This window comes from Helianthus annuus, chromosome 12 (genome assembly GCF_002127325.2).
Source record: "Helianthus annuus cultivar XRQ/B chromosome 12, HanXRQr2.0-SUNRISE, whole genome shotgun sequence".
NCBI lineage: Eukaryota > Viridiplantae > Streptophyta > Magnoliopsida > Asterales > Asteraceae > Helianthus > Helianthus annuus.
The window spans coordinates 110,179,249-110,207,093 of NC_035444.2; the positions used below are offsets into that span (position 1 = coordinate 110,179,249).

General features: G+C 36.0%; 1 long non-coding RNA gene across 5 annotated transcripts; it reads right to left on the reverse strand.

The window, feature by feature from the left end:
* Positions 1-1,887: 1,887 nt before the first annotated feature.
* Positions 1,888-4,749, reverse strand: LOC118484887. 5 transcript variants are annotated; one of them, XR_004874848.1, is made up of 7 exons: positions 4,534-4,749; positions 3,890-3,951; positions 3,524-3,601; positions 3,086-3,352; positions 2,915-2,980; positions 2,380-2,698; positions 1,888-2,061 (listed from the first exon to the last, which is right to left on the reverse strand). It is a non-coding gene; the product is annotated as an uncharacterized LOC118484887 (long non-coding RNA). The 5 variants fall into 5 exon arrangements; XR_004874849.1 differs by having other exon boundaries at positions 3,492-3,601; XR_004874847.1 differs by adding an exon at positions 4,403-4,450 and having other exon boundaries at positions 3,086-3,601.
* Between the last annotated feature and the right edge of the window lie 23,096 nt (positions 4,750-27,845).

Genomic DNA, 27,845 nt, shown 5'->3' on the forward strand with positions numbered 1-27,845 from the left:
TTAGGACACATGATGTTTATGGTCAAAGAGTATTTGGGAAATTTTATGCGTCAAAGGGTATTTAGGACACATGATGTTTATGATCAAACAATATTCAGGACACATGATATTTTTCCAAAAATGGAAAAAAAATATTAGTTATCGAATCACTATTTGTTTATTTGTTTGGTTCTAAGTTAGAAATGAAAGCAAAACTTATGAGTAAACTGTCAAAATGGTCTCTGAGGCTTGGTCACTTTACCATTTTAGTCCAAAATTCAATTTTTTTGAATTTGGGTATCTGTGATTTCAATTTTGTTGTCATTTTCATCTAAAATCAAAATCTAGTCAGATTTTGAAGTTGACATCCAGTTTTTTTTGTCTTTTCCTCCCTTTTATTGAGGGATAAAATGGTCTTTTAACGTTTTAGTATAACAAATTAAAAAAATCTGATCATTTTGCCCTTTACTAAAAAGGAGGAAAAAAAAAAAAACTGGATGTCAACTGAAAAATCTGACCAGATTTTGCTTTTAGGTGAAAATGGCAACAAAATTGAAACCACATGGGCCTAGATTCAAAAGGTTTGAGTTTTGGACTAAAGTGCCAAAAGTAACCTAGATTCAAAAGGTTTGAGTTTTGGACTAAAGTGCCAAAAATGACCAAACATCAGTGGCCATTTTGGCAGTTTACTCCAAAACTTAAAGCAGTCTTTACATGTATATAATATTATAATAATAGGGAGAGAATCATGAGAAAACTACATATAAATAATGAGAAAACTAAAAAACTAACTAAAAAAACCTAAAAAATATTAGGGATAGATTTTTATTACTTATGGATCATATATCCTTAGTTCGGCCTGGATCATGGATCCTTAGCAAATGGTGCAGAAGGACTGATGATCACGGATCCTTACTGTTATCTTATCTAACTAACAATTGTTTCCTGTATCATTGGCTTTATTTTTCAGGTACATTTCGAAGTGGACTTGTTCTAACCGGGAATAACGGGGAACATGCTTCCATTTCGAGCACGTGCATGAGGCTGGTGACCGTTATGGTGAACGTGGGTGTTTAGCATGAAGTTCAGATAGTTAGTTGTTGAGGGTTAGCTAGATATTTTATGGGGTATTGAGCTTGAATAGTTATCATTATCACACTACACACACTCGCAGACATTCTCTCTCGAACACATCTCTCAAACACATTAGAATTCTCATTGTAACAAGCTCAATATCATCCAAAGTTGTAACCTTTATTGTTCAATATAGTTGGTGATTTGTAGTTTCCATCATCCGAGATTTTTTATGCCGGAGATCATTCATTGATCAAGGACTTTTTCCTCGTATAAATCTCTGTGTTCATTGCCATTTACATTTGATACTTATTCATTCATTTAAGGCTGGCAACGTTTCTTGTGCTAAAAAGTGCGACATTAAGCATGTTTAGTGTTACGTTGCCACATGGACGCTCTGTTTGTTCCGTATTGGTTTGCTATAATGTTGGCATATGCATTTACCATTTATAATTTCTATTAAATTTAGTAATATAAATTTTAGCTAATAGAGTCTCTCAAATTATAACCAATATAACTATTAACTTATTTAATATACCTTCTAAATGCTAATTTAACTATTTAAGTACTAGTCTAAGTACCCGTGTGTTACACGGGTTACTCAAAGTAAATTATATCATTTACCAGTGTTGACATAAACCTTAAAATAAAAGAAACGTTCCATTACTTGTGTAAATATTAAATTACATTGAACTGAAAAAAATTAATATGAAAAAATGTCGTTAAACATGTAGCAATGACAAAGGAAAAGGTTCGTAGTCAAATAAATGTTACTTTTTACCTATTTCGTGAGTTGGTATAGATGTTGTTTCTAATCTACTTGTTTCTAAATAGTGTGACTTGAAAAGTAAAGGATTAGCATGAAATTTACATACATATATTTCTAATCTACTGGTCTTAGAAATATATAATTCAACCAATACAAATATGGAATTGTTCAAGTAATACTTTAAGCATGAACCATGCATAGGGATCTCTTTTAAGTGTTCCAAGCACCATGCAACCTACCTGAGCACAAAATTTTCTAAACAACGTTAGTATCACAAAGCATAAAATTAAATGAAGCAAGTCTAGCAAACAATAATATAAAGCATGAAAAGAATTAAATCCAATTGCACTTTGAGAAAGAAAAAGGTCTCAAATTCCCTACTGATGTCCTGAATGATGCATGAGCTTCATCTTTATCTTAGTTATTGTATTTTAACAATTTATTAAGCATGAGGTTTGTTTGGTTTAGATAATCCAAAAGGCTTTTGAGTTCATGCAATACAAAAAGTTCGAACAAATAAATTATATCTATAATATCAAATGAACATATTAAATTACCTTAATTGATGTCGAATGATTGGCAAATTCGTATTGTTTCACATTTGCAAGTTCTGAGCAAAAACCGGGATCTGATTTCACCATGTTGGTTGATGACAGCTTGCCGATGTGGTTGGACATAATACCAACTTCCCATCGCGCTGAGAACCCTTCACATGTGTTTGGAAATTTATTGTAACCCATTCCAATTCCCTCGTATCCTTTTCCCATTCCCATATTTTCCCATTCCCATTTCAATTCCAATTCCCATTCCCCTTTGCATTCCTTGTTCTTGTGCATAAACAGGTGGCAAATCAAACCTGTTTCGCATGGTAAGGGTCTGCGATGCAAGATCACCCACAAACAAACAAACGTCATCAAGTAAACAACATGGTTATTAAGACGATAAAGGATCTTAAGTTAAGTTTTGAAACAAAATCAATCAGCTGTTAAGATACTAACGGCTTCAGTTCTCATCAAACTAACCACACAGTGATGAAAAGATGCATATCAAGAACAACTGCAGCAAGATTTACAGAGATAATGAAACATATACCTGTACTTTCAGTTGAAGTTGCTTCAGATACTCAATAGCTTCATCCAACATTGAAGCCTTATCAGTCTAGCACAAAACAGCAAACCAAAATCAAACAATCAAAACCATAACTTCTACAAATAATTAAACACATCTTAACTTCCTTCAATCATTAACGTAAGTAACCCTAACCTTGTTAGAATTTGGAACCAAAGTCTGCAATGCTTTCAATTTCTCATTAATCCCATAAGACTGTTACTGCCAGCGTTGTCTGCTTCTTGGAGACAGCTTCATACATATAAAAAGTTTTTTTAACAGCTAAAACCTTTCCAACCATCTGTACATATAATAAAAATGTTTTGACCAAAAGTGGAACTGGTAGTTTTGATATTCTCATATAGCAGACTTCTTCATTGCATCCTCATGAAACCGCATAATAGTGCGATTTCACCACCAAATCTAAATATACACAATCAAAAGAACGTTCATGATAAGCAAGTTTAGACCATACTATAAACAATAACCTAATTAATTTTGAAGTTACAAAACTGCAATTCCGAATCAGATTAGTAAAGACAAAGGCCAATCAGTTAACTACCAATACTCCCACATAGGAGCAGGAGTGCCAACCTTGATATGAACAACTCTTACAGTGCTTCAAAAATCCTGTAAAAGCATACCGCTTCCCAACTTTTGATGTCACCATACCTGAAATTCACATTAATCCCATAGATAAAGCAGGTTAACAACTTTAAGTTCATATTCAATCAAATTAAAAAAAAAACAATACCTGTGCATGGTTGTCACAACATTATTTCTTATTTACCATATCTGATTTGAGATAATTAACTTAATGAGAAACTATAGGGTAAAGGTATTAAGTTTGCCAAACATCATTATTTCTTATTTTAACGTATCCAGCCACACATATTTAGAAACACATCGCCTCAGTGATTAATCAACAAAATAGTACTTAGTGCAAGAAAATCAAATTACCTCAAGGTTTAATTTTGTCAGAGCCATCCGCTACTACGCCATCACCATAACTAAGCAAATATCTGTTCTTGATTTACACAACAAACATTTATAGTTCAAAACTGTGAGTAATGTTCTTTCAAATAAAGCATGTTTCTAAAACACCAATGAATCACTCTTTTAATTCTTATAATTCAATAATCAATTTTGTTAACTCGTCATCAACATTCCATAGTTTATTTATAAATCTTTTCAAATAATTAAAGTGCATTATTCATCGGGCGCTATAAACAAACCGAAGCATAAATCAATGCGACATAGAAGAATAAATCAAAAAAACAACTAATATCCTCATCTAATCCCTAACCACAATGATTCAAATCAATAGGTAATAGGTAACAGAATACATAACCCTAAAATTCTGTTAGAAAAATCAACTGTAGATCTATATGAAATAAAACACACTTAAGGACATGAAGATCACAAGAGAGCATTCGCATGATAGAGATTTTGCGAAGTAGTTGGAGGGACGACCTTCATCGTCTTCGTTAACAGTGATCGATGAAAAGCCCTCATTTAGATCTGATGTAGGTCAAAGGCGAATAAACAAAAAAAATCAAATAAAAAACCTAAGAGATTAATTGAGATAAAAGTATGAATCTTACCTCTTGCGATTGAATCAAGAGCATCTTGCAATTTTTTAAAGAATGCGTGATGGAGAAGAAGATGCGTTATGGAGATGAAAACATTGTCAGGTCAAGAAGATGGAAATTAGGGTTTTTGAACTTGCAGATGGAAACTCATTCATATGTTGGAAGGTGATTTGAGAGGAGATGAGAGAATGATTGTGTGGGATTTGGGAATTATTGTGGTGAACACAAACCGTGTATTCAACTTGCCGCTCAAAAGAAAAATTAGGGAAACAATATAAAGCCACGTGTCAGCCACATGGTTAAGAACATGCCATGTGGCATAAGTTTGTTTTGTTTTATTATAAGGTATAAATTTCAATAAAATTTATTTTATAAACATAAATAAATACTGAAAAAAAACTAATAAAATTTTATGCGTTAAAGAGTATTTAGGACACATGATGTTTATGGTCAAAGAGTATTTAGGAAACTTTATGCGTCAAAGAGTATTTAGGACACATGATGTTTATGATCAAACACTATTCAGGACACATGATATTATTACACTATAAAGAAGCAACTTTTTGTGCATTAGGAATTGTACCCCAAACTTGGGGAGTTTTTCAAAAAAAAAAAAAAAACTTGATTTTTCACTTTTAACCCAAGCATTTCATATTTTGTATTTTAACCCCTTTTAATTTTTTTACTTTTAACCCAAAGTTTTCCATCTTTTATAATTTAACACAAAACTTTATTATTTACAACTTCGGTCCCCCATACTTTTTATCTTTCGCAAGTTTTTCGTTTTACGTTTCATTTTAAAGTTTGCGAGTTAACATGTCGTAGCGTGCATGTGAGGTTCAACGTTTTTTGTTCTATTTTTTCATATTTGACAGACCCCTCGCAACGCGTCCATTTTTTCCTTTTGAAAAGTTCGCCGCAACGGGCGGATCCTAGATCGACTAAGTTATTATTTTCTACGTTTTACGTTTCTGGTTAATTTCTTCGCATTAACACACTGTAACGGGTGTGCGTGGTTCAACGATTTTAGTCTGTTTTTCGTTCAGTGTAATTTTTACCATTTTATCTATTTTATTTTTACGATGTTGAGAGTCGATGTCGTTGTGGCATTGGTGCTACTTGGCACGGTTTTACGAATGTTTTTAACCTATTAAATTTTTTACTAATATTTTGTTTCGGTTTACCCTTATACTTCCTTTACTTAAAAACTATTTTTTACATACATATCTTATGTACAGGTATGTATAAATATGATTTGTTCTATATTCCGACGTAAATTTTTTTTATAGACGAGTCAGGTCAAATATAATACGTTTTCGTTTAAAGAAACCATTTTTACGTGCATATTTTTATGTACGTTTTGGTATAAATTCAAGTTGTTCTACGTTTCGTCATAAATTTTTTTGGGAAATGATTCAGGTCAAATATAATATGTTTTCGTCTTTATTTTATGTATGTTTCGTAAAGTTTGTTTCGAACCGAGTGGAGTCAAATTATGGTTTCTTTTTCTCCCTTTTTTTCGAAAGCTCTAATTAATCCCTTTCGATTACATGTGCATATTTTTCTTCATACCCGTTACGTTTTCTATGTATGAGTTGGGTCACATATAATACGTTATGATTGTTCGATATAAATTTGATTTACTTTACGTTTGATCCAATCACAATGCTTATACAGGTTACATTGAGTTCAACTGGATATGTCGAAATGTGTTTTTTCATATGGTTAATGCATCATATAACGTTTGGACTAATCTATTCAATGTTTACGATGTACCCGTGCTGCAACGCGGGCGGGCCTTAACCCTAGTTTTTCCAAAAATGGAAAAAAAATATTAGTTATGGAATCACTATTTGTTTATCTTTTTGGTTCTAAGTTAAAAATGAAAGCAAAACTTATGAGTAAACTGTCAAAATGGTCCCTGAGGCTTGGTCACTTTTACCATTTTAGTCCAAAACTCAATTTGTTTTGAATTTGGGTATCTGTGGTTTCAATTTTGTTGTCATTTTCATCTAAAATCAAAATCCGGTCAGATTTTGAAGTTGACATCCAGTTTTTTTTGTCTTTTCCTCCCTTTTAATGAGGGGTAAAATGGTCTTTTAACGTTTTAGTATAACAAATTAAAAAAATCGGATCATTTTGCCCTTCACTAAAAAGGAGGAAAAAACAACAAAAAAAAATTGGATGTTAACTAAAAAATCTGACCGGATTACAAAATTGAAACCACAAGGGGCCTAGATTCAAAAGGTTAAAGTGAGGTAGTGTCACGGCCCCCGACCCGGTTTGACCCGTTTCAGGAGCCGCGGGACAGAAATCCCGTGATATTTATTTATGTGATTTTAGCAGCGGAAATTTTAACATCAGGATCGTTGTAAAGCTAAAACTTTTCCCGATTATTTTATTTCACAATTCGGGATAAACCCCGATAATTTACAATACATAAGTTTTAGTGATAAATCCTTATTTCAAAACATATTTCTTTATTTTATACTGAGCCACTATTTTAAGCTTGAAATGCTCCTCAGCACTTTTCCTGATTTACAATAGATCACCTGAAACATGTTTGAAAAAGGTTTTGGTCAGCGGGGAAATACTGAGTGAATCATTCTATTTACTGAAAACGACACATTTGTTATAATTTACAGTATTAAGGGTTTTTACATATGTTTATTATCAACCAACTTTCAAGAATAGGTATTTGTCACAGACCAGCTCTGTGACTGTGGTCATATCACCATTGGCTGTCCCAATGAGTGACGTATATCACTTTAGGCTCGCCCACCTAATGTGAAGGAAACAATAATAATAATATTGTGCACAATACCCCACATACCGGCTGTAATTGGGTGATTACATAAACTTAATCACTGTAATTATAATCTTTGGAAAATGATTTGAAGTATTGTAAAACAGTTGATAAAAAGAGAATGACTTACATTGCAGATTTAGTATGGATAGAATATGATTTTAGCCCTGTTAACCTAATTTCAACAATAATGCACACAAAACAGGGTTAGTGATCAATACAGCAGTTACGATAACTCACGAGATCAAATTCTCACAATGAACGACAAAGTGCGATACTTAAACTCATTCATCGAATTAACGACGAACGACAAAGTATAACCCTAATGTGGGCGGCACTTAAACATTCTTTGGATATATTGATCTCGGAAAATGAATCGTAATAGCGATCGAGTAATTACCCTGTTCCGCGGCAGCGATTCGAGTGCGGTGTGTGTTTATTTTGTAGTATACTGACTCTAATTCGACGTATAGACAGCAATTGAACGTCGCTTTCATTCCAAAATTCAAGTCCCAATGTCGGCTATTTATAGCCAGAAAATAGCATCTCTTACGGACCGTATGACTTAACCCTTACGGTCCGTAAAGGATGTGGTTAGGCTTACGGTCCGTATGGACCTACCCTTAATGTCCGTAAAGGTTGCAGTCTATTTCCCTAGCCTAGCTGATTTCGGGACTAGCTTAGCTGAATCATCAAACTTTTGTTTTTCAATTGTGACAACGAAAATTAAAGATAATTATCAAATAGGGTTTAATCCCCCTGAGTTTTAGGGGCCCTGATCCTGATTCCGATTGTTCCGGAAATTTTAGGGTTAGTGCGGAATTACTTGGGTGTCTCAATTAGGGTTTCCTTGAGAAACTTGACTTTTCGGTCTTCTATTTGTAAAGGTTTTTCTATAAATTTCAGCTTTTCATTTACCTCTATGTCTTGAAGAGGTACTACCAGGGATTCGTCTGATAGACATTTCTTGAGATTGGATACATGAAATACATCATGTACTCCAGCTAGTTCTTCTGGTAATTGTAAGCGATAAGCAACTGGTCCGATTCGTTGAATCACTGGGAATGGTCCAACATATCTTGGACTCAGTTTTCCTTTCTTACGGAATCGTACTACTCCTTTCTAAGGAGATACTTTCAAAAGTACTTTGTCTCCTATCTGGAATTCGAGTGGCTTGTGACGATTGTCTGCATAGCTTTTCTGGCGATCTCTGGCTGTTTTCAATCTTTCCTTAATTTGAGTTATCTTGTCTGTGGTTTCTTGCACAATTTCTGGACCTGATAATTGACTTTCTCCTATTTCCGCCCAACATACGGGTGTTCTGAACTTGCGTCCATACAATGCTTCGAATGGAGCGACTTCGATACTTGAGTGATAACTATTGTTATAGGAGAATTCAATTAATGGTAAATGATTATCCCAATTACCTCCAAAATCAATTACACATGCACGGAGCATGTCTTCCAGAGTTTGGATCGTCCTTTCACTTTGTTCGTCCGTTTGTGGATGATATGCGGTACTTAGATTGAGTCGGGTTCCCATTGATTCTTGGAAACTTGTCCAGAAACGGGAAGTGAAACGACTATCTCTATCCGATACAATGGAGAGTGGAATTCCATGTAAGGATACTATTTCATCTACATACAACTTGGCTAACCTTTCCATACTAAAGGTTTCTTTTATTGGTAGAAAATGAGCTGATTTGGTTAATCGATCCACGATTACCCAAATGGCATCAATACCTTCTCTGGTCTTGGGTAACTTAGTAACAAAGTCCATTGTTATGAGTTCCCATTTCCATACCGGTATTTCTAACTGTTGTAGTAGACCTGAGGGTTTTTGATGTTCAGCTTTAACTTGTGAACAGGTTAAACACTTAGATACGTATTCGGCTATATCCTTTTTCATTCCTATCCACCAAAAATTCTTTCTTAAATCTTGGTACATCTTATTGTTTCCTGGGTGTATAGTATACCTAGATTTATGAGCTTCCTCTAAAATCTTTGATCTTAAATTTCCTTGTTTAGGTACCCAAATTCTGCTGTTATGGAATTTCAAGATTCCATCCTTTCCTTGTTCTAATTCTTTTAGGTAACCTTTCATTCCTTCGGCATCGTTCTTGATTGCCGTTTCCTGAGCTTCCTTCATTTGTTCCATTAAATCTACTTGTAGATTTATTTTAAGAGCACGGATTCGCTTTTGCTTTTCATGGAACTTACGACTTAAGGCGTCTGCGACTACGTTTGCCTTTCCTTCGTGATATTGAATATCACAATCGTAATCATTCAGGATTTCCATCCCTTCTTTGCCTCATGTTTAACTCTTTTTGCCCAAATATATATCTTAAACTCTTATGATCTGTATAAACAGTAAACTTACTTCCATACAGATAGTGTCTCCATATCTTAAGGGCGAAAACTATAGCTCCTAACTCTAAATCATGAGTCGTATAGTTTTCTTCGTGCTTTTTCAATTGTCTGGAAGCATATGCAATTACCTTCTTGCGTTGCATCAACACACATCCGTATCCTAATTTTGAAGCATCACAATATACCTCAAAATCTTCTGTTCCTTCTGGTAAGGCTAAGATTGGAGCATTGGTTAATTTCTGCTTTAGAATTCTGAAGGCTTCTTCTTGTTTATGTCCCCACTCAAACTTAGTGGCTTTACAGGTAGCTTAGTTAATGGTACAGCTATTTTGGAAAAATCCTTAATAAACCATCTATAATAACCGGCTAAACCTATAAAACTTCTAATTTCCATTGCAGTTTGCGGAACCTTCCAATTGGTAATTGCTTCTATCTTAGCAGGATCTACGTGAATACCTTCGTGATTCACCATGTGTCCTAAGAATTGCACTTCTTGTAGCCAAAATTCACACTTTGAGAATTTAGCGTACAACTTTTCTTTTCTTAACAAAGTTAAGAGTGCATGCAAGTGCTGACAATGTTCGACCTGACTTTTTGAATAAATAAGTATATCATCTATGAAAACAATTACAAATTTATCCAAATATGGTTTACAGATCCTGTTCATCATGTCCATAAATGCTGCGGGTGCATTAGTTAATCCAAAGGGCATGACTGTAAACTCATAATGTCCATACCTAGTCCTAAATGCAGTTTTAGGTATGTCTTCTTCTTGAACCTTTAATTGATGATATCCGGAGCGCAAGTCTATCTTAGAAAAATATTTAGCGCCTTGTAATTGATCGAAAAGATCATCAATCCTAGGTAATGGGTATCGATTATTAATTGTAACCTTATTCAATTCTCTATAATCGATACACATTCTCATCGATCCATCTTTCTTTTTCACAAACAACACCGGTGCACCCCAAGGGGATGAACTAGGTTGTATAAATCCTTTGCTTAGTAATTCATCTAATTGCTTTTTCAATTCTAACATTTCGGTAGGAGCTAATCGATAGGGTGCCTTGGCTATCGGTGTAGTTCCTGGAATTAGATGAATCCTAAATTCTACCTCCCTATCTGGTGGTAACCCAGGTAAATCTTCTGGAAATACATCTGGGTATTCTGAGACTACAGGGATTTCCTTAAGTTCTTTTCCTTTAGTACAAATGATTACTGAAATCATATATACTATTCCCTGCTTCCGTTCATAATTAGCAACTTTCATTACTGATATGAACTTCAGTGGCTTTCGAGGTTTATCTCCTGAAATCTTAATTATCTCTCCAGTAGGTGCTTGAATTTCTATAGAGTTTCTATCACAAATGATTTGAGCATGGTTGGCTATTAACCAATCCATTCCTAACACAACGTCAACTCAGCTAATTTTATAGGAAATAAGTTTGCAACAAATTTATGACCTGAGAGTTCTACTTCTACTTTTTGTAAAATCTGATTGACTTTTACCGAATTCCCATCCGCAGTTTCGACTGTAAAGATCTGCCTAACAGTAGTTAAGGGTAACTTAAGAGCTTGACAGAATGAAGTATTTATAAAACTTTGGTTTGCACCAGAGTCAAATAATACTTTTGCATAAACGTTGTGAACTAGAAACGTACCGACGATCACATCCGGAATGAGTTCTGCTTCTTGTGTAGTTAGCTGGAATGCTCTAGCATTCTTCTTAGTAGCTCCTTCAGCTGCCTTGGGTTTGTTGTCTACTGGGTGAACTAATTTAGGACATTCTGGTTTGATATGTCCAGCTTCCCCACAATTGTAACAAATTATGGATTTCTTTCTGCAGTTTTCTTCCCGATGTCCTGTTGTTTTGCAAAAATTGCAAAGTTTGTTACATTTTCCAAAATGTTTCTTTTTGCAAATTTTGCAGAATGGCACCGTTGAAGATTGTCCTGTTCCTCTCTTTTTGAAATTACTACTATTACCCACCCTAAATCCTTGGGAAATTTTCTGAGCTAATTCCTTCTTCCTATCTTCATCTCTTGTGCGTATCAGTTCATCAGTTAAGGTGTCAGCTAATTCTACTGCATCGTCAATAGTGCGAGGTCTCGCAGCCTTAACGATATTTCGAATTTCGCTAATTAATCCCCAAATATAGCGAGAAATGAGTACCGGTTCTGGCGAAGCCAGGTTAGGTACCACTCTAGCATATTCAAAGAATGTCGAAGTATAACCACGACAATCCACACCTATCATCCGATGAGTTAGGAACTTATTTGCCATTTGTTCCTTTTCATACTCAGGATAGAATTTTCTTTCTACCAAACTCTTGAATTCTTCCCAAGTCATAGCATAAGCCCTATTTCTTCCTTTAGCTTGTAACACAGTATTCCACCATTCCAGTGTTCCTTCTTTAAACAGATTCGATGCGTACATGACCTGATCATCTTTGGCACACTTGCTTATTGCAATCACTGCTTCGGTTTTCTCTAACCAACGCAGCGATGCAGTTGCCCCTTCATTGCCTGCAAATTCAGTGGGTTTACAAGCAAGGAATTCTTTGAAAGTGCAACCAGGTGTTGTAGCTTTCTGTTTCTTAGGGAGCGGCGTGTGCTGGGATTCATTATCATGATTAACATGATTATGGCCACCGTTTATACTATTACTGAAGTTATCTTCAGTAGTACGTTTACTAGGAATGATATGTTGCGGTTCGATTGGACTTTTTACAGCAGCAACAAATGCTGGAATAGCATTGGCTATCCCTTGAGCAACAATATTTTCAATATCTTGTCTAGTCATATATTGATCCCCTGGATGTTGCTTTGACTGATTAGCTTCATTTACCGGTTCATTACCATTATTAGCCATCTGATAATATATATTAATTAGTATCTTGATAAATAGCAATTTAGACACAAACAATCAGAAAATTCATAATGCATGTAAAGTCAAAACTATCGATTTATATTAGTTATAGTATGCATCAATACACACCAATATTTTACAATGTTTTATTTGTTATGTTACAGACTGATTTTGCTAATTACTTTTACTATTACATAACTATAGTTTTACCATCCTCCTATCCCTCGTCACTTGTCATCCTAAAAACGAAGTTCCCTTTCGTCATACTTCCAAGCAATCTGTCCCCCTATTTCCCTGATTCTATTCCCTGCATCCATCAATTCTTCACCAAAATGGCGAAGTTCAGCCATATTCTCAGTGCTTATTGGTGGATTAGGTAGGGGTTCTGGATCGAATTGCGGAAAGAAGGAATAAGGATCGTTGACAATATTTTGAAATTGCCAATCATTCGTCCACCATTCTTCCATTTCTACAGGTTGAGCGTGGACTATTGGGTCTGGGATTGCTGGTGCAAAATTCACAGGGAGTGGATTTTCACTAGGATAGGTAAAAACATTCGCATTGACAGGCTGAATAGTTTCACAGTTTGCCAATAGAAAATCTATTTTATCCTGAAAAGTTATTCCCTGGTTTTGGTTTTGATTGGAGCTCTCTCCGATTTCTATCTGAGTTGGTCTAGAACCTTGTCCTACTTCCATTTCTATTTCCTTAGAATATTCCTCAAACTGTATTTCCATTTGCCTAGAATCTTTCCTAACTTCAGTTTCCATCTCTTGCTGTTTAGAACTCTCCTTGATTACAATTTCTTTTCCTTTTTCTAAAGGGTTGTTTATTTTAGGAAGTTTCGGAACTGGCTTTTTCCTACGAATACGACTACCCCATACATAATTCTTCTTTTTCTTTCATTTTGGCTTTATCAAAGGTGGAGCATGGAATTCTACAGGTTGGTCCACATCAGCAAAGTATCCAATAAACTCTTGGGAAACTTCTATATTCACCGGGTAAAGATTGAGGTTCTGAAAAGCTTCAGATATCTCGCTCATGCTGTGTAGCATATATGCAAAATGCACCGAAATGCTAAGTTAAAACTTTGGAACAAAGTTTAACAAATAAACATCAAAGTTTTATTGCACACTATTTGTACAAAATACAAGAAAGAACACACACTCAGCTTTATTTATCTACTTACTGAGAAGTACTAGTACTAGATTTAGAGTACTTTAAAGATTTGCATTTTCCGCTACAGTAGCTAGCATATACAAATTTGTCCATTTTTCATCTAACTTATCTTCCCACGGTGATTTATTAATTATCTCCTGGGTTTCCTTTTTAAATCCTCTTTTCTCGGATTTGCTCCTTACTTTTCTTAATAATCATACTCCTTTTTCTAGGAGAAAGTGGGTTTTCATACCGTGCTTTACGCACAAATATTCCTTCTTCAGGAATTGTAGGGAGCTTTGAAAATTAGTTTTGGATGAACTTCCCTCTTCGTAAACTGACCTATCTAATTTAAGATAGATATCTTGTAACTTTTGCTTACCCATACTGTAATTAACAAATAATCAGTTTAAATAAAACATATAATCACCGAATAGTAACCAGGAAAATTTAAGTATCGTTTAAATACTTAATTAGCTTAACTCAGTGGCTCTGATACCACCTTATTTCTGTCACGGCCCCCGACCCGGTTTGACCCGTTTCAGGAGCCGCGGGACAGAAATCCCGTGATATTTATTTATGTGATTTTAGCAGCGGAAATTTTAACATCAGGATCGTTGTAAAGCTAAAACTTTTCGCGATTATTTTATTTCACAATTTGGGATAAACCCCGATAATTTACAATACATAAGTTTTAGTGATAAATCCTTATTTCAAAACATATTTCTTTATTTTATACTGAGCCACTATTTTAAGCTTGAAATGCTCCTCAGCACTTTTCCTGATTTACAATAGATCACCTGAAACATGTTTGAAAAAGGTTTTGGTCAGCGGGGAAATACTGAGTGAATCATTCTATTTACTGAAAACGACACATTTGTTATAATTTACAGTATTAAGGGTTTTTACATATGTTTATTATCAACCAACTTTCAAGAATAGGTATTTGTCACATACCAGCTCTGTGACTGTGGTCATATCACCATTGGCTGTCCCAATGAGTGACGTATATCACTTTAGGCTCGCCCACCTAATGTGAAGGAAACAATAATAATAATATTGTGCACAATACCCCACATACCGGATGTAATTGGGTGATTACATAAACTTAATCACTGTAATTATAATCTTTGGAAAATGATTTGAAGTATTGTAAAACAGTTGATAAAAAGAGAATGACTCACATTGCAGATTTAGTATGGATAGAATATGATTTTAGCCCTGTTAACCTAATTTCAACAATAATGCACACAAAACAGGGTTAGTGATCAATACAGTAGTTACGATAACTCACGAGATCAAATTCTCACAATGAACGACAAAGTGCGATACTTAAACTCATTCATCGAATTAACGACGAACGACAAAGTATAACCCTAATGTGGGCGGCACTTAAACATTCTTTGGATATATTGATCTCGGAAAATGAATCGTAATAGCGATCAAGTAATTACCCTGTTCCGCGGCAGCGATTCGAGTGCGGTGTGTGTTTATTTTGTAGTATACTGACTCTAATTCGACGTACAGACAGCAATTGAACGTCGCTTTCATTCCAAAATTCAAGTCCCAATGTCGGCTATTTATAGCCAGAAAATAGCATCTCTTACGGACCGTATGACTTAACCCTTACGGTCCGTAAAGGATGTGGTTAGGCTTACGGTCCGTATGGACCTACCCTTACGGTCCGTAAAGGTTGCAGTCTATTTCCCTAGCCTAGCTGATTTCGGGACTAGCTTAGCTGAATCATCAAACTTTCGTTTTTCAATTGTGACAACGAAAATTAAAGATAATTATCAAATAGGGTTTAATCCCCCTGAGTTTTAGGGGCCCTGATCCTGATTCCGATTGTTCCGGAAATTTTAGGGTTAGTGCGGAATTACTTGGGTGTCTCAATTAGGGTTTCCTTATTGACTAAGTATCATTCTAATTATTAATTTTAATGAGAGTTGTTACAGGTAGGGCCCTTTGGGGCCGGTCAAGATAAGGGGGGGGGGGGTAATGTGTAAGTTTATGGAAGTTGAAGTGTTGGTGCAGTCATCTGTCGTCTTAATATCGAGTCTCGGGTTCGTTGCAGTATGGAACAAGAATGATGTCATCATTCTTGATGATGACATCATCTATTGCATCATCATCATATGTGAAGTCTACAATGTCTCGTAAAAGATAAGGTTGAATGAAGACAAATTTAGATATGGTCCGGTGCATCCTTATGATGGTCCAATGAGAAGAATCAATTTGAAGACTTTTGTTTGAATATTGTAATAGATTTAATGGTGACCGTTTGAAAAAGTTGACTAGGTTTAGAGGTCCAATCGTTTGAATTGTAGTGTCCGTTTGAACAGTCTTCGTTGGAAGGTTGTGTTCGTTTGAAGATGTTCAAATGGTAGGGTGTCACTATAAATAGGTGTCAAGCATTGTCATTTGTAACGGTCTGACTTGTGAATACCGAAGTGCTGCCGGTATTTCCTCTCACTGTAAACGTTGTCAATCGTATATAAAAGAGGATTATTGTATATTTCAAGCTGTGTACACGTCCGCTTCTTAGTTTCCGCCTCTGAAACGGATTTGAGCTCTTCCGAACGACTCGTTTAGGTCGCGAAACGATCCTACAATTGGTATCAGAGCTCAGGACGAGGAGTTCTTGCCATATTCAGCTTGAAAATCTCATTTTCTACACCTTCTTTCTTAAAACCGATACTTTTTACGGTTGAAATTGGCTGAAACGTTCACAAAATGTGCGTAATGATAGTTTAACAAAGCCTTAGAAATTTCAGACTAAAACTCGAACTAAAACTTGATAAAAATATGGTTTCCGTTTGAAACTGTTCGCGAGTTGATGATGTCATAGATCTGTTGTTTGAAAAGATATTCCATCGTTTGAAAATTCTATCCTATCGTTTGAAACAAAGAGTCATCGTTTGAAAATGTGTTCCGTTTGATACCAACATCGTCTGATCCCACCGTTTGAAACTGACCGCTTGAAAATGTTCTGATCGTTTGAAAACATTCACAGTTTGAATAATACTTCGATTAGCGTGAACCGTTTGAAATTATATTGTGTCATGTGATAGGTATTGAAGTTGTCGGATATTTTAAAAAAAAATTTTGCATGTGAATAAGATAAGTGTTAAAGTGGCAGGTAGTGGCCCAATCAAAAGTAGCGGTTCATTTAATAAATCGGTGGTTAGTTTAGAATTTAAAAAAAAAAAAAACGGCACAAATAGTTGAATTTTTTAAAGGTGTTGGGTTAATGAAATTTTAGGTCCTATCATATTAAAAGTTAACATATGTGCATGTGAAAACATCATTTCGAGACTTGTCAGGAGTGCATGTGAATTTACATATGTGAATGTGATTGTTCTTTGTCATCGGCCCATGTGGTATTAATAGTTTCACCGCCCAAAAGGCCCTATAAAACTAAAAATTGTTGGTTGAAAGCCCAAGACAATCGGTCCAGCCGCCCACTATAATGTCAAATAGTAAATCATTTTAGTGCAATTTAGTGTCGGTCTAATCGGCGTTATATAATACCCATAGGCACCGCCCCATTATAGTTAAAAAAAAAATAAATAACCAGGCAACATGATACTTCTTTGATTTGTGGTTGGTGTATAAGGACGACTCAATTTTATATCAGTTTAAAGGTGATTTTTGTGATTTGTGGATTTAAAAGTTCAAATAGTTTAAAGGCTCATATATTCACACCAAGTCATAGTTTCGGTCCAAGTTCAAAACATAACAAGTTTTTGGAATTTTGAAACTGGTTTTAGAATTTGTGAAGTATTGTAAGGGTGAATTCTGTTTCACTTGATTTGAATTTGATTCTAGTTCACAAGAGAAATGGTTCTTTCCGTTTAAATTCAATTTAGTTCAAGGTCGTGTGGTTCAGTCAGATCGCGTGAAAAAGTCTGATTTGTTTGAAAGAAATCATTTCGCTTGGAAGTGTGTTCCAGTTCGTACGCTTTGGAGTTCAAAATTTTCAAAGGTCTATTACGTTGTCCGAAAGTCCATCAGTTCGCACGTACTGAGTCTGTTCGTTGAAAATTGATTCGAGTCATAGCAGTCCGCACCGTTTGTCAACCTTCAGTCTGCACAGAATTTTCACCAATTCGAGTAACAGTTTGTTTCCATTAATTGATAAAACTTTAAACTGATTGTGTTGTTTGTGTGTTATCAGGTGTTTCCCGAAGCATCATCTGAGTTCTGAAACATGGCTGAAGAGTTCTACAATGCGTTCGCGACACCCGTTGCTCCTGTAACCACTGCTGAAGCATTGTATAATGAGAATGAGACGGGAACTCATCAAAAACCACCGAAACTCATGTACATTGAAGATTTTCAAGGTTGGAAGAACCGATTCGAGAACTGGGTTCAAGCTTACAGATTTGACGCATGGTGTTCTTTACTGAAAGATTACGAGAAACCAAAGAATGAACGTGGTTTGGAAAAGGGTTTCAATGATTTTACTGAAGCTGATAAGTTGAAGTATACTAGTGAGAAGATGATGATCAGGATCCTTCAGCAAGCAGTTAAAGAAGACATTTTTGTCTTACTTCAACATAACGGAACAGCTAAATCCATTTGGGAAGCTTTGATTCAGAAATTCAGAGGGAGTGCTGATATGATTAAAAACAAGAAGGCATTATTGAAGAAATCATTTGACATGTTTACAGCTTTCGATCATGAAACTACGAAACAAACTATAGATAGATACTGTCATTTGGTATTGGAAATGGGTAGATTGGATATCAAGAAAGAGGACGATGAGTGGGTTGATAAACTAGCTGAGGCGTTACCACAACATAAGTGGGGAACATATTTGATGGTTGTGAAACTTATGAGAAAGTCTGAAAGCATGAATTTGGCTCAGTTTATTCAGAAAATCGAAGAGCAGGAGCTGGATATTCAAAAGACAGCTATCATGACAAATCCAAATGCAAAGCAAGACGTCAGTCTGTACTATCGTGGGAACAAGTTTGAGACCACTCCCAGTCAAAGTCCAAAGATAAGTACCGCATTCAGTGCTGATGGTTCTGCAAGTCCAAATGCAAGTACTACAACTCAAAGTGGTGGATCTACTTCATCATTCTCAAGCTTTGATCCAAACAGCAACACACCTAGCCCTCAAAAGCAAAACTCTACAAATCTGCAGTGCAATGTGACACTGAACATCCAGAATGGACAAAATATGTCTCCTGAAGTGGCTAAACAACACATGGCATCTCTTGTCGCCATGTTAGAGTCGTATGAAAGTTTGATTGCTGGAAGAATTGGTAATCCGATGCTCACAAAAGAAGATTACGACCAAATCGATGCAGAAGAGCTAGAGCTGATGGATGTGAAGTGGTGTTTAGCTAGTGCCTGCAGGAGAGCTGAAAAGTTTCAACAGATTACTGGCAGAGACGAGTTCCGAGGAATGGCTGCTTCTCCACTTGGTTATGACAAGTCAAAGGTTACCTGTTTCCGATGTAAAGGAAAAGGTCACTTTAAACGGGAATGTAAGAACCAAGAGTCAACTGGTAGTCAAGAAAAGAGCAATTACTATCAGAAATCAATCTTTCATCAAATCGATCAAAAACCTCAACAAAAGGAACCGCAAACTGCTCATGGGAGAATGATTGAAGAAGCCAATAGGAAAGCTTATTATGGGATAATTGATCAGAGTGATGAGGTTGTTGCACAGGGATTTAGCTGGGACAAGTATATACCTAGTGAAACTAAATCTGATGTGGCACTTGTTACCAGGATTCTGGATCAAAATGAGGATTGTCAGAAAAGGATTCCAATATTTCCAGATCTTGGAAGTGATGTTGATACGGATGATGAGGAAGAGTATCTTAACAAATGTAGAAAAAGCATTGATCCTGACAGTTTTAATTTTTTCTATGCAGATAAAGTTGAGATGCTGAATCAGAAGAAGATTGCTCGATTGCAAAGAGAGCTAGAAGCAACAAAGCTACTCGCTGATGAGAAGGCGAAGGCTGAAGCTGTAGAAACAAAAGATGAAGCAACTGCTGAGATTGCACCAGAAAAGATTGTTGAAATAGAGAAAGTAGTGGAGAAAATTGTCGAAGTCGAGAAACTCGTGGAAATTGAGAAAATTGTTGAAAAGATTGTCGAAATAGAAAAGATTGTTGAAGTCGAGAAACTTGTAGAAGTTGAAAAGACTGTTGAAGTTGAAAATATAGTTGAAAAGGTGGTTGAAGTCACAAAGCCTTGTGAGAAATGTTCAGAAGCTTGCAAAGTTTGTGAAGAAAAAGATAAAAAGATTGCTGAGCTAGAGAAAATGAAAGAAGATTTACTGTCTGATGTGAAGTATGTTAAAGAGTCATACGACGTATTGAACAGGACAGTTGACAGTTTGAAAAGAGCAAATGCAGAATTTGAAAAATCAAATGACAAGATGAGTGCAACTTTGATGACAAAGCAAAGTGTCATTAATGACTACATTGAAGATTGTGCTAACTTGAAGAAGGAGTTGGAACTTGAGAGAATCGAGAGTGAAAGGATCAAACGATTACTTTTGAGTTATACTACTTGTGATTATCTGATTGATCGTGTTTATCCTACTGTTGCAGGTCTTGAAGCTTTCAAGAAGAAAGAAAAAGAAGATGATACTGGTAAGAAACCAAATGTCAAGTATAACAGATGTCCGCCTCCTATCTTTGAAAGTTATTCCCCCAGGAAACCAAATGGGGAACAAGTAGACAAGGCTCTAAACATCAAATTAAAGTCTGAAATCACTGATGAATTACCAGACAATATTGATGTTACATTCACAGCGTCTGACACTGATCATGAGTCCGAGTTAGTTAAAAGAGTTGTCGATCAGGTGTTGGATATGGATGAAGAGTCAAAGTCGGAGTCTAAGTCAGATAGTTCGAGTTCGTCTGAGAAAAGTCCGAGTTCGCCGGTTAAGAGGGTTTACAATAAAGAATTCCTGTTATCAAAATCTAATTTGAATGACGAATCAATCAAAGTAGCGTATACATTGAATGATTCAGACAAATTATATTCTGATGAGGAATTCCCAATAAGAAGTGTTAAAACTAAAATGATCAAAAAGGTTTTCAAATTAACAGAAATTAACATTTCTGAAATAAAAGATTTAAATCTTTCTGAAAAACCTAAACCTTACACTTCAAGGATTCAACAAAGAGTAAACAAGAAAATGGGTTACGGTTGTGGTTATAGTTTCCAAAAGAAACCAAACCATAATGGTAATCTCAAAAAGAAAGGTCTTGGTTTTATTTCACAAGAAAATTATAAAAATCAGAAAACTTATAAACCAAAAACAAAATTTGTTTCAGGTGGGAGTTCTGAAGATGAGCAGAAGAAACCTTTCTGGAAACAGTCGAATCAAGAGTTTCTTGCTGAAGTAAAGAAGAATGTGAGAAAGTTTGCTTCGAGAGTTGATAGAAGAACCTGTTTCAAGTGTCAAAAAGTTGGACACATTGCTTGGAACTGCCAAGAGTCCAATTATTCAAAACAGGGAGTGTCTTCTAACTCTGATATGAAAAAGAAGTGTGTTGATAAATCGACTTTGGAAGTTGGTGAAACTTCAAAACGTTTTTACAAAAGACAAGTCGATTTGAGTAAACAAAGGGTTGTAAAGTCTGAAGGTCATTCTGACAATGAATCTGATTCCATAAAATCAGAGGAGTCATTGGTGGATAAAAAGATTGTGAATTCCGTTCCAGTGGTGAACGATGAGAATTTTTCAAAATTGTCAAAAGAAAATTTGATGAAGAAAGTTGGAAAGGTTGAAATTTCAAATCAATTCTTCGCCGATAAAGGAGAATTTGATGTTGATAAGGCTTTCAACGGGAAAGTCAAACACATTTTTGGTAAAATGGTTGATAAGAAGGTAAAGGATGCTAAAGAGTTTTATAAATCAAAATGTTGGTGGGACAGATGTGTTCCAAAGTCACCCAAGGCTGGTGAAGCTTGGGTGGACATTATGTTTGATTAAAACACCGGACTTGCCGGAGATCCCAAGTTTATATCGTGGATCAGGAATCGGCATCTTTCATGTTTAATTAGGATGATTTGAAAAGTGTTTGAAATTGTTAAAATTTTACAGATTGAAGGACTATGCCGGAGCTTCCAGGTTGGTAATTGAGAAGCAGGAATCGGCATCTTTCTGAATACTTTGACAAGTGGTAAAGAGGTTTATGTAGATGTTTCATTCCTACAGCAAAACCTACAAGTGGTATTTTTGATCTACAAGTGGTATTTGTGATTATACCTTGAAGAATTTACATTTACAAGTGGTACAGTGATTTTGAACTGCAAATGATAAATCAGGGACATTAAATTGTACTTGATTTATTATTCATATGAGATTGATAAACAAGATGATGAACCATATCCCCATGCTTCATAAGTGGTAAACTTAAAATGGTAAACACAAACTCATTTTCCGGAAAAATCATTTCGATTAAAACAAACTTAAGTGTTTTGAAATCTAAATGAGAAAATGGTTTGTTGAAAGGGGGAGTTCTGATTGTTTGTGCCGAGTGAATGGAGATTTGATGTGATTTGATATCAGTTGTCAAGTTTCTGTACAGTTTGTGTTGTTTTCTATGTTTTCAAGTGAGTCAATAGTAGTTTTCAAATTTCCTTTGAAATGTGTTTGCATTTTAGGGGGAGTAGAAAATTTCAGAAAATCCAAAAACATTAGAAAATTTGAAAAAGACAAAAACATGATAAAAATCAAAAATGAGTTTTGTTGTGAAAAAGAGGAAATGATAGTACATCAGTAGGCTGTCACAACATGCTAAAGAAATGTAAAGATAAAATGTGATAAACAATCTTACTGTGGATATGTCAGTAGGTTTTTACACATTTAGTAAACTGTGACGAGATATAAATCTAAAAGTTCAAACTTGCTTGTTCTGTGGGTTAACACAAACTTGGATATATAGGTAACCCCTGAAATCTTGTTTGAAAGGTCCCTTATTCTGAGATACTAGGTCTTTATGCTCAGTGATATCTGGGGTATTATCCCGGGACTTCTGCTGTATGGAAGTACTGACCTAGTCCCCGGATAATACTTTCTGCAAAGCTTGAAATATAGCTTCACCCTCAGCATGCTGATGAAACAATAAAATTGATAGTCATTGCTGTTGTAAAAAAGATCCTCTAAAGGGGACCCACCAAAAGTCGAGCCGTCATCTCTCTGCTGAACGGAAGTTCTGACCTGAGCTCTCACGGTTTCGCACCTAACCCCTTACAAATATCATCTGTGGTATACTCACCTGTAAGACTGAATATTGGGATCTGGATACGGGAGTATATTCAAGTAGTGGGACACACGGATAAGTTTTAGTTTCTAAGACATTAATATCGTATCTCGAATCAGTTGAACTTTGTGTGAAAATTTAAGTGGACCAGTATACTGACAATCTAGGTAAATTGTTTAGAACTTAAAATGAAATCAAGCTTAACGGTGTTGGTGATTTATCTCAGAAGCTGATATGATCCTCTTACGCAATCTCACAAAAAAAAAATAATGTTTGTAAATATTTTTTAGTGCATTTTATTTTTCTTATGTCAAAAAATCCAAAAAGATTTTCAGTGTGTTTTAGCATAAATTTGCAAAACAAAAAAAAAAAAATTTCGACAACTGGTATTGAAAAGTTGATGTTCAAAATTCCGGGTGCTAAACATGATGAACAAATGGTTTGGGAGAGTGTGTTGTTTTTGAAAATAAAGATGATATATCTTCAGGTGGTTCATCAAAAGATTAACATTGTAACATTATCTTTGATTGTATAATTTCTGCGAGTGATTCATTAGATCTTTACATGTTATCATCAGAAAATTTACTTTTAGGTAGAGGATGTGCAGGTTTCGAAGAGATAGAGTGCCAGGTTCCAATACCTGAGATCTTTGTGATTACAACATGCCAGACTACGATCCCAGCATATCGAAAGGGGGAGTCTGAAGACATCCGAGTAGAGATTGTTCATGGGGAGTCCGCTGGTGATGATGAAAAGAAAAGAGAAAGAGTTGAGGATGCTTACACTGTGAGATATTTCAGAGAGCGTTCAGACTGATAAAGACTGAAGTCGTTGAAGACTCGACACTTAAGACTCGTCAACATCTGAGGGGGAGTCTGTTGGTGCAGTCATCTGTCGTCTTCGTCTTAATATCGAGTCTCGGGTTCGTTGCGGTATGGAACAAGAATGATGTCATCATTCTTGATGATGACATCATCCATTGCATCATCATCATATGTGAAGTCTACAATGTCTCGTAAAAGATAAGGTTGAATGAAGACAAATTTAGATATGGTCCATTAAGGTGCATCCTTATGATGGTTCAATGAGAAGAATCAATTTGAAGACTTTTGTTTGAATATTGTAATAGATTTAATGGTGACCGTTTGAAAAAGTTGACTAGGTTTAGAGGTCCAATCGTTTGAATTGTAGTGTCCGTTTGAACAGTCTTCGTTTGAAGGTTGTGTCCGTTTGAAGATGTTCAAATGGTAGGGTGTCACTATAAATAGGTGTCAAGCATTGTCATTTGTAACGGTCTGACTTGTGAATACCGAAGTGCTGCCGGTATTTCCTCTCACTGTAAACGTTGTCAATCGTATATAAAAGAGGATTATAGTATATTTCAAGCTGTGTACACGTCCGTTTCTTAGTTTCCGCCTCTGAAACGGATTTGAGCTCTTCCGAACGACTCGTTTAGGTCGCGAAACGATCCTACATGAAGGTATAAAGATGTAAATTAGGGGGTTAAATGGAAGGTTAAGTGTGTTTATGTGTTTTAATGATTTTTAAGGTGTTCTACCATTATAACTAGCTTTATATCACTAAAACAATGCTTCTAGTCTATTTTTGGTGTTTTGGCTAGTGTTCGGTTATTCGTTCGGTTATCGGTTCGTTAATGTCACACCCTAACCGAAGGCGGAAACCTCAGGGCATGGCACTGAGTGAAACAGATTGTTCAAGAGAAATTCCATAACAACTACATTACCGGATAGTTAATACATCTCCCATACCATATCCCATCAAGTAAATTAAGTTATTACAGACCGCGATATCTCAAAAACAAATAACATGTCTCGACAACTCAGATTCAAATATAAATAAATTGTTTGTTTGTTTCTAGACTCTCCCTAACTCGATTCCACAAAGCAAGCATCCTAGCGGATAGCATCCTAAACACCTGTCACATACGTTAAAATAAAGGTCAATACATAAAATGTAAAGGTGAGCATACAAGTTTAATATAGCATAGTAGAGTTCGAATAGTTTACGCGTAACCAACATGTAACATGTATAAAGTGAAGGCAAGTAGGTTATCGACAGAGAAATATGCACAGACGTGACTGCGAGTTGTAGAATGCGCAACACATATCCCCACTGGGACACGTGAAGTAAAGCCCTTAACAACCCCTGTCCATGACAGGTACTGAGTCCAAACTATAGTACTATCATTGCTAAGGTGTCAGGCAACAATCACTGTGTTAACATAACATACAAACATTCGTCGAAAACACGTAGCATGCAATAACGGTCAGCGTATAAATAGTGTCCGCGTTGTGTGATTGATGTGATTTGATATAGATAACGTATGTAACACCCAAAGGTGCGTAAAGCAAAAAGGGTTCGAGTATACTCACAGATTGTGTTTAACAAATAAACACAGCCTTGGATTGAAGGGAGCGCTGAGAGAGATTAGCCTGAACAGTTAATGATAGCATAAACGATAAGCGGCGTGTAAAACTTTTTTTTTTTTGGTGCAAAGTTTCAAGGGATCGGATGGCAATCCGATCGGATGGCCAGTCAACCGGGTGACAATCCGTTCGGATGGTCATCTGATCGGGTGACCATTCGATTGGACTGTCAACTTGTTTGGGAAGGATGTGTTTGTGTATGATGGTTTGTCTTTTGAAGTTTTTGTTGTAGCATTTTAAAAACAGAGAAGTATCTCTACCCTTCAGTCGATCGATCGAACAACCGTTCGATCGGGTGACGATCCGATAGGTTGGACACTTAGTGAGAACAAGTTCACAGCAGGGTTGTCACTCGATCGGATTGCAATCCGATCGGGTGGCAATCCATTGGAACAGACTATGTATTGAACATGTTGAAAATTGTTTAAGTGCTGAAGCTCAAAACATCACATGGTCGGATGGTCGTGCGATCGGATGGCAATCCGATCGGACGGCAACCCGCTCGACGTTCAAAACTTAATAGGTTGAAATAATGTTTAAGTGTGTGGGGCCAAGTTCAAACCGATCGGGTGGCAGTCCGATCGGGTGGCAATCCGATCGGACGGCAATCCGTTTTGGCGGTCTGATCGTCTTGACACTTGATTGTTTTGAAGGTTTTTTTTGCGGCTTTCTCGAGATGGTGTGACCACGTGCCAAACAAAAGAACCCTATCAACACCCAGGTGACCCGATCGGGCAGGAGTCACCCTAGTCCGGTCGGTCGGCTGTTCGAGACGATGGTTTGTGTTTAACCCGAGGTCGGTTGTCTTATTGATAGAACTCAGATCTTGAACCGACACATCACCGAGAAAAAGTAGAAGATCAGAACAAGCTCCGATTCTATCGGTTTTGAGTGCATTGAGTGTAAAAGAGTTGAAAGAAAGTTAGAAACCATCTTTCAATCCTTTTCACCATGATTATGTTCAGATCTATACAAGATCTTTGTTTGCTCATGTGGAAATCGTTCATATCTAAGTTGTTCTTGATGGATTGAAGCCAAAACATGAAGTTCATGAGAACCCCATGATGACATCACCCTAGAACACCTCAAATCCATTGATTTCATGGTTAAAAGTTAAGATTCAAAAGATAGAAAGGTGTAGGAGTTCGTGTAGATCATACAAGTACAAGATTTAGGTTGAAAACTTACAAGAATCGCGAGAAATTGAGATAAAGAAGCTTGAGAGTGCGGCTGGGTCGAGTGAGAGCTGTCACATCACAAATGATGTGACAGGTTGGTATTTATAGGGTTTCCCAAAAAGGAAAGTGCATAGGATCGGGCGGGTCACCGATCGGGTGGCTGTCCGATCGGGCCGCAATCCGATCAGATGACCATCCGATCGAGCTGTCACTCGATCGAGTGGTTCTGACGTTTTGAGTTTCGGCGTTTCATGTTGTGCGTTGACTTTTGCGATGCGATAAAATTTCCCATTAATCCCAACTACTATATCTAACATACAATCACTATAATTAACTTGCGTTTAGTGTTTGCGATTCGATTGCGATAGAGTTTCGATTGCGTTTTGATTAATCACTACAACATAAACATAATTAAACATGCACAAGTAACACATAAATAGCACACACACGTAAAACAATATCCAGAATGCATAATTCGGGCTGCGAATGCGATTGCAATGCGATAAGCGATAAAGCGATAAAACATGCGATAAATAGCGGTAAATCTCGATTATTAACAAGTACTCCACATAATACAACTAATGCGATAAAATAAATAGATTATCTGCAAGTCAAAGAAGTCAAAACAGGAATTGAGCAAGGAGTGACAGATCGCAATTAGCAATCTTTTCTTCCTTTGACTTCAATCTTGACTTTGACTTTGACTTTCGAAACACGAGGTGTTACAGTTAAAGTGCTAAGTAGCGCAGTTTTGCAAGATATGAAATACCTTTTGTGACAGTTTTCATTCCCGACACTTTACAAGTTATTCTAGACATTTAAACCTTAATTCTGCATAGTATTTTGATGTTAAATTGCTGTTTTTGCTTAATTTCTACAGAATTCTGCATTTAAAGTGCGTTTCGGGTACTTTTTAGTGTCTGTTTTAGCTTCCGGGAAGTGTTTATTTTAACCTTTATTCACCTACTTAGTTGTGACAACTCGAATTTCTAAGATTTTATTTCGTATTTATTGCACGTTCATGTAATTGCACAATTGATTTCCATGAAATTATATATGTTCTGATTGTTTGATTGTGTATAGTTGTTGGTTATTTGTGAAACTTGTCAAATGTGTAAACTTGGTGGTGGAACTATGAAACAGTAAACTTGTCAAATATGAGATGGTGTGCACTTGTAAATTATAATACTTAGGGATGTAGATGGTAATTAGTGAAATCCTAGATACTTAACCCTAATCTCAACTTCACTAAT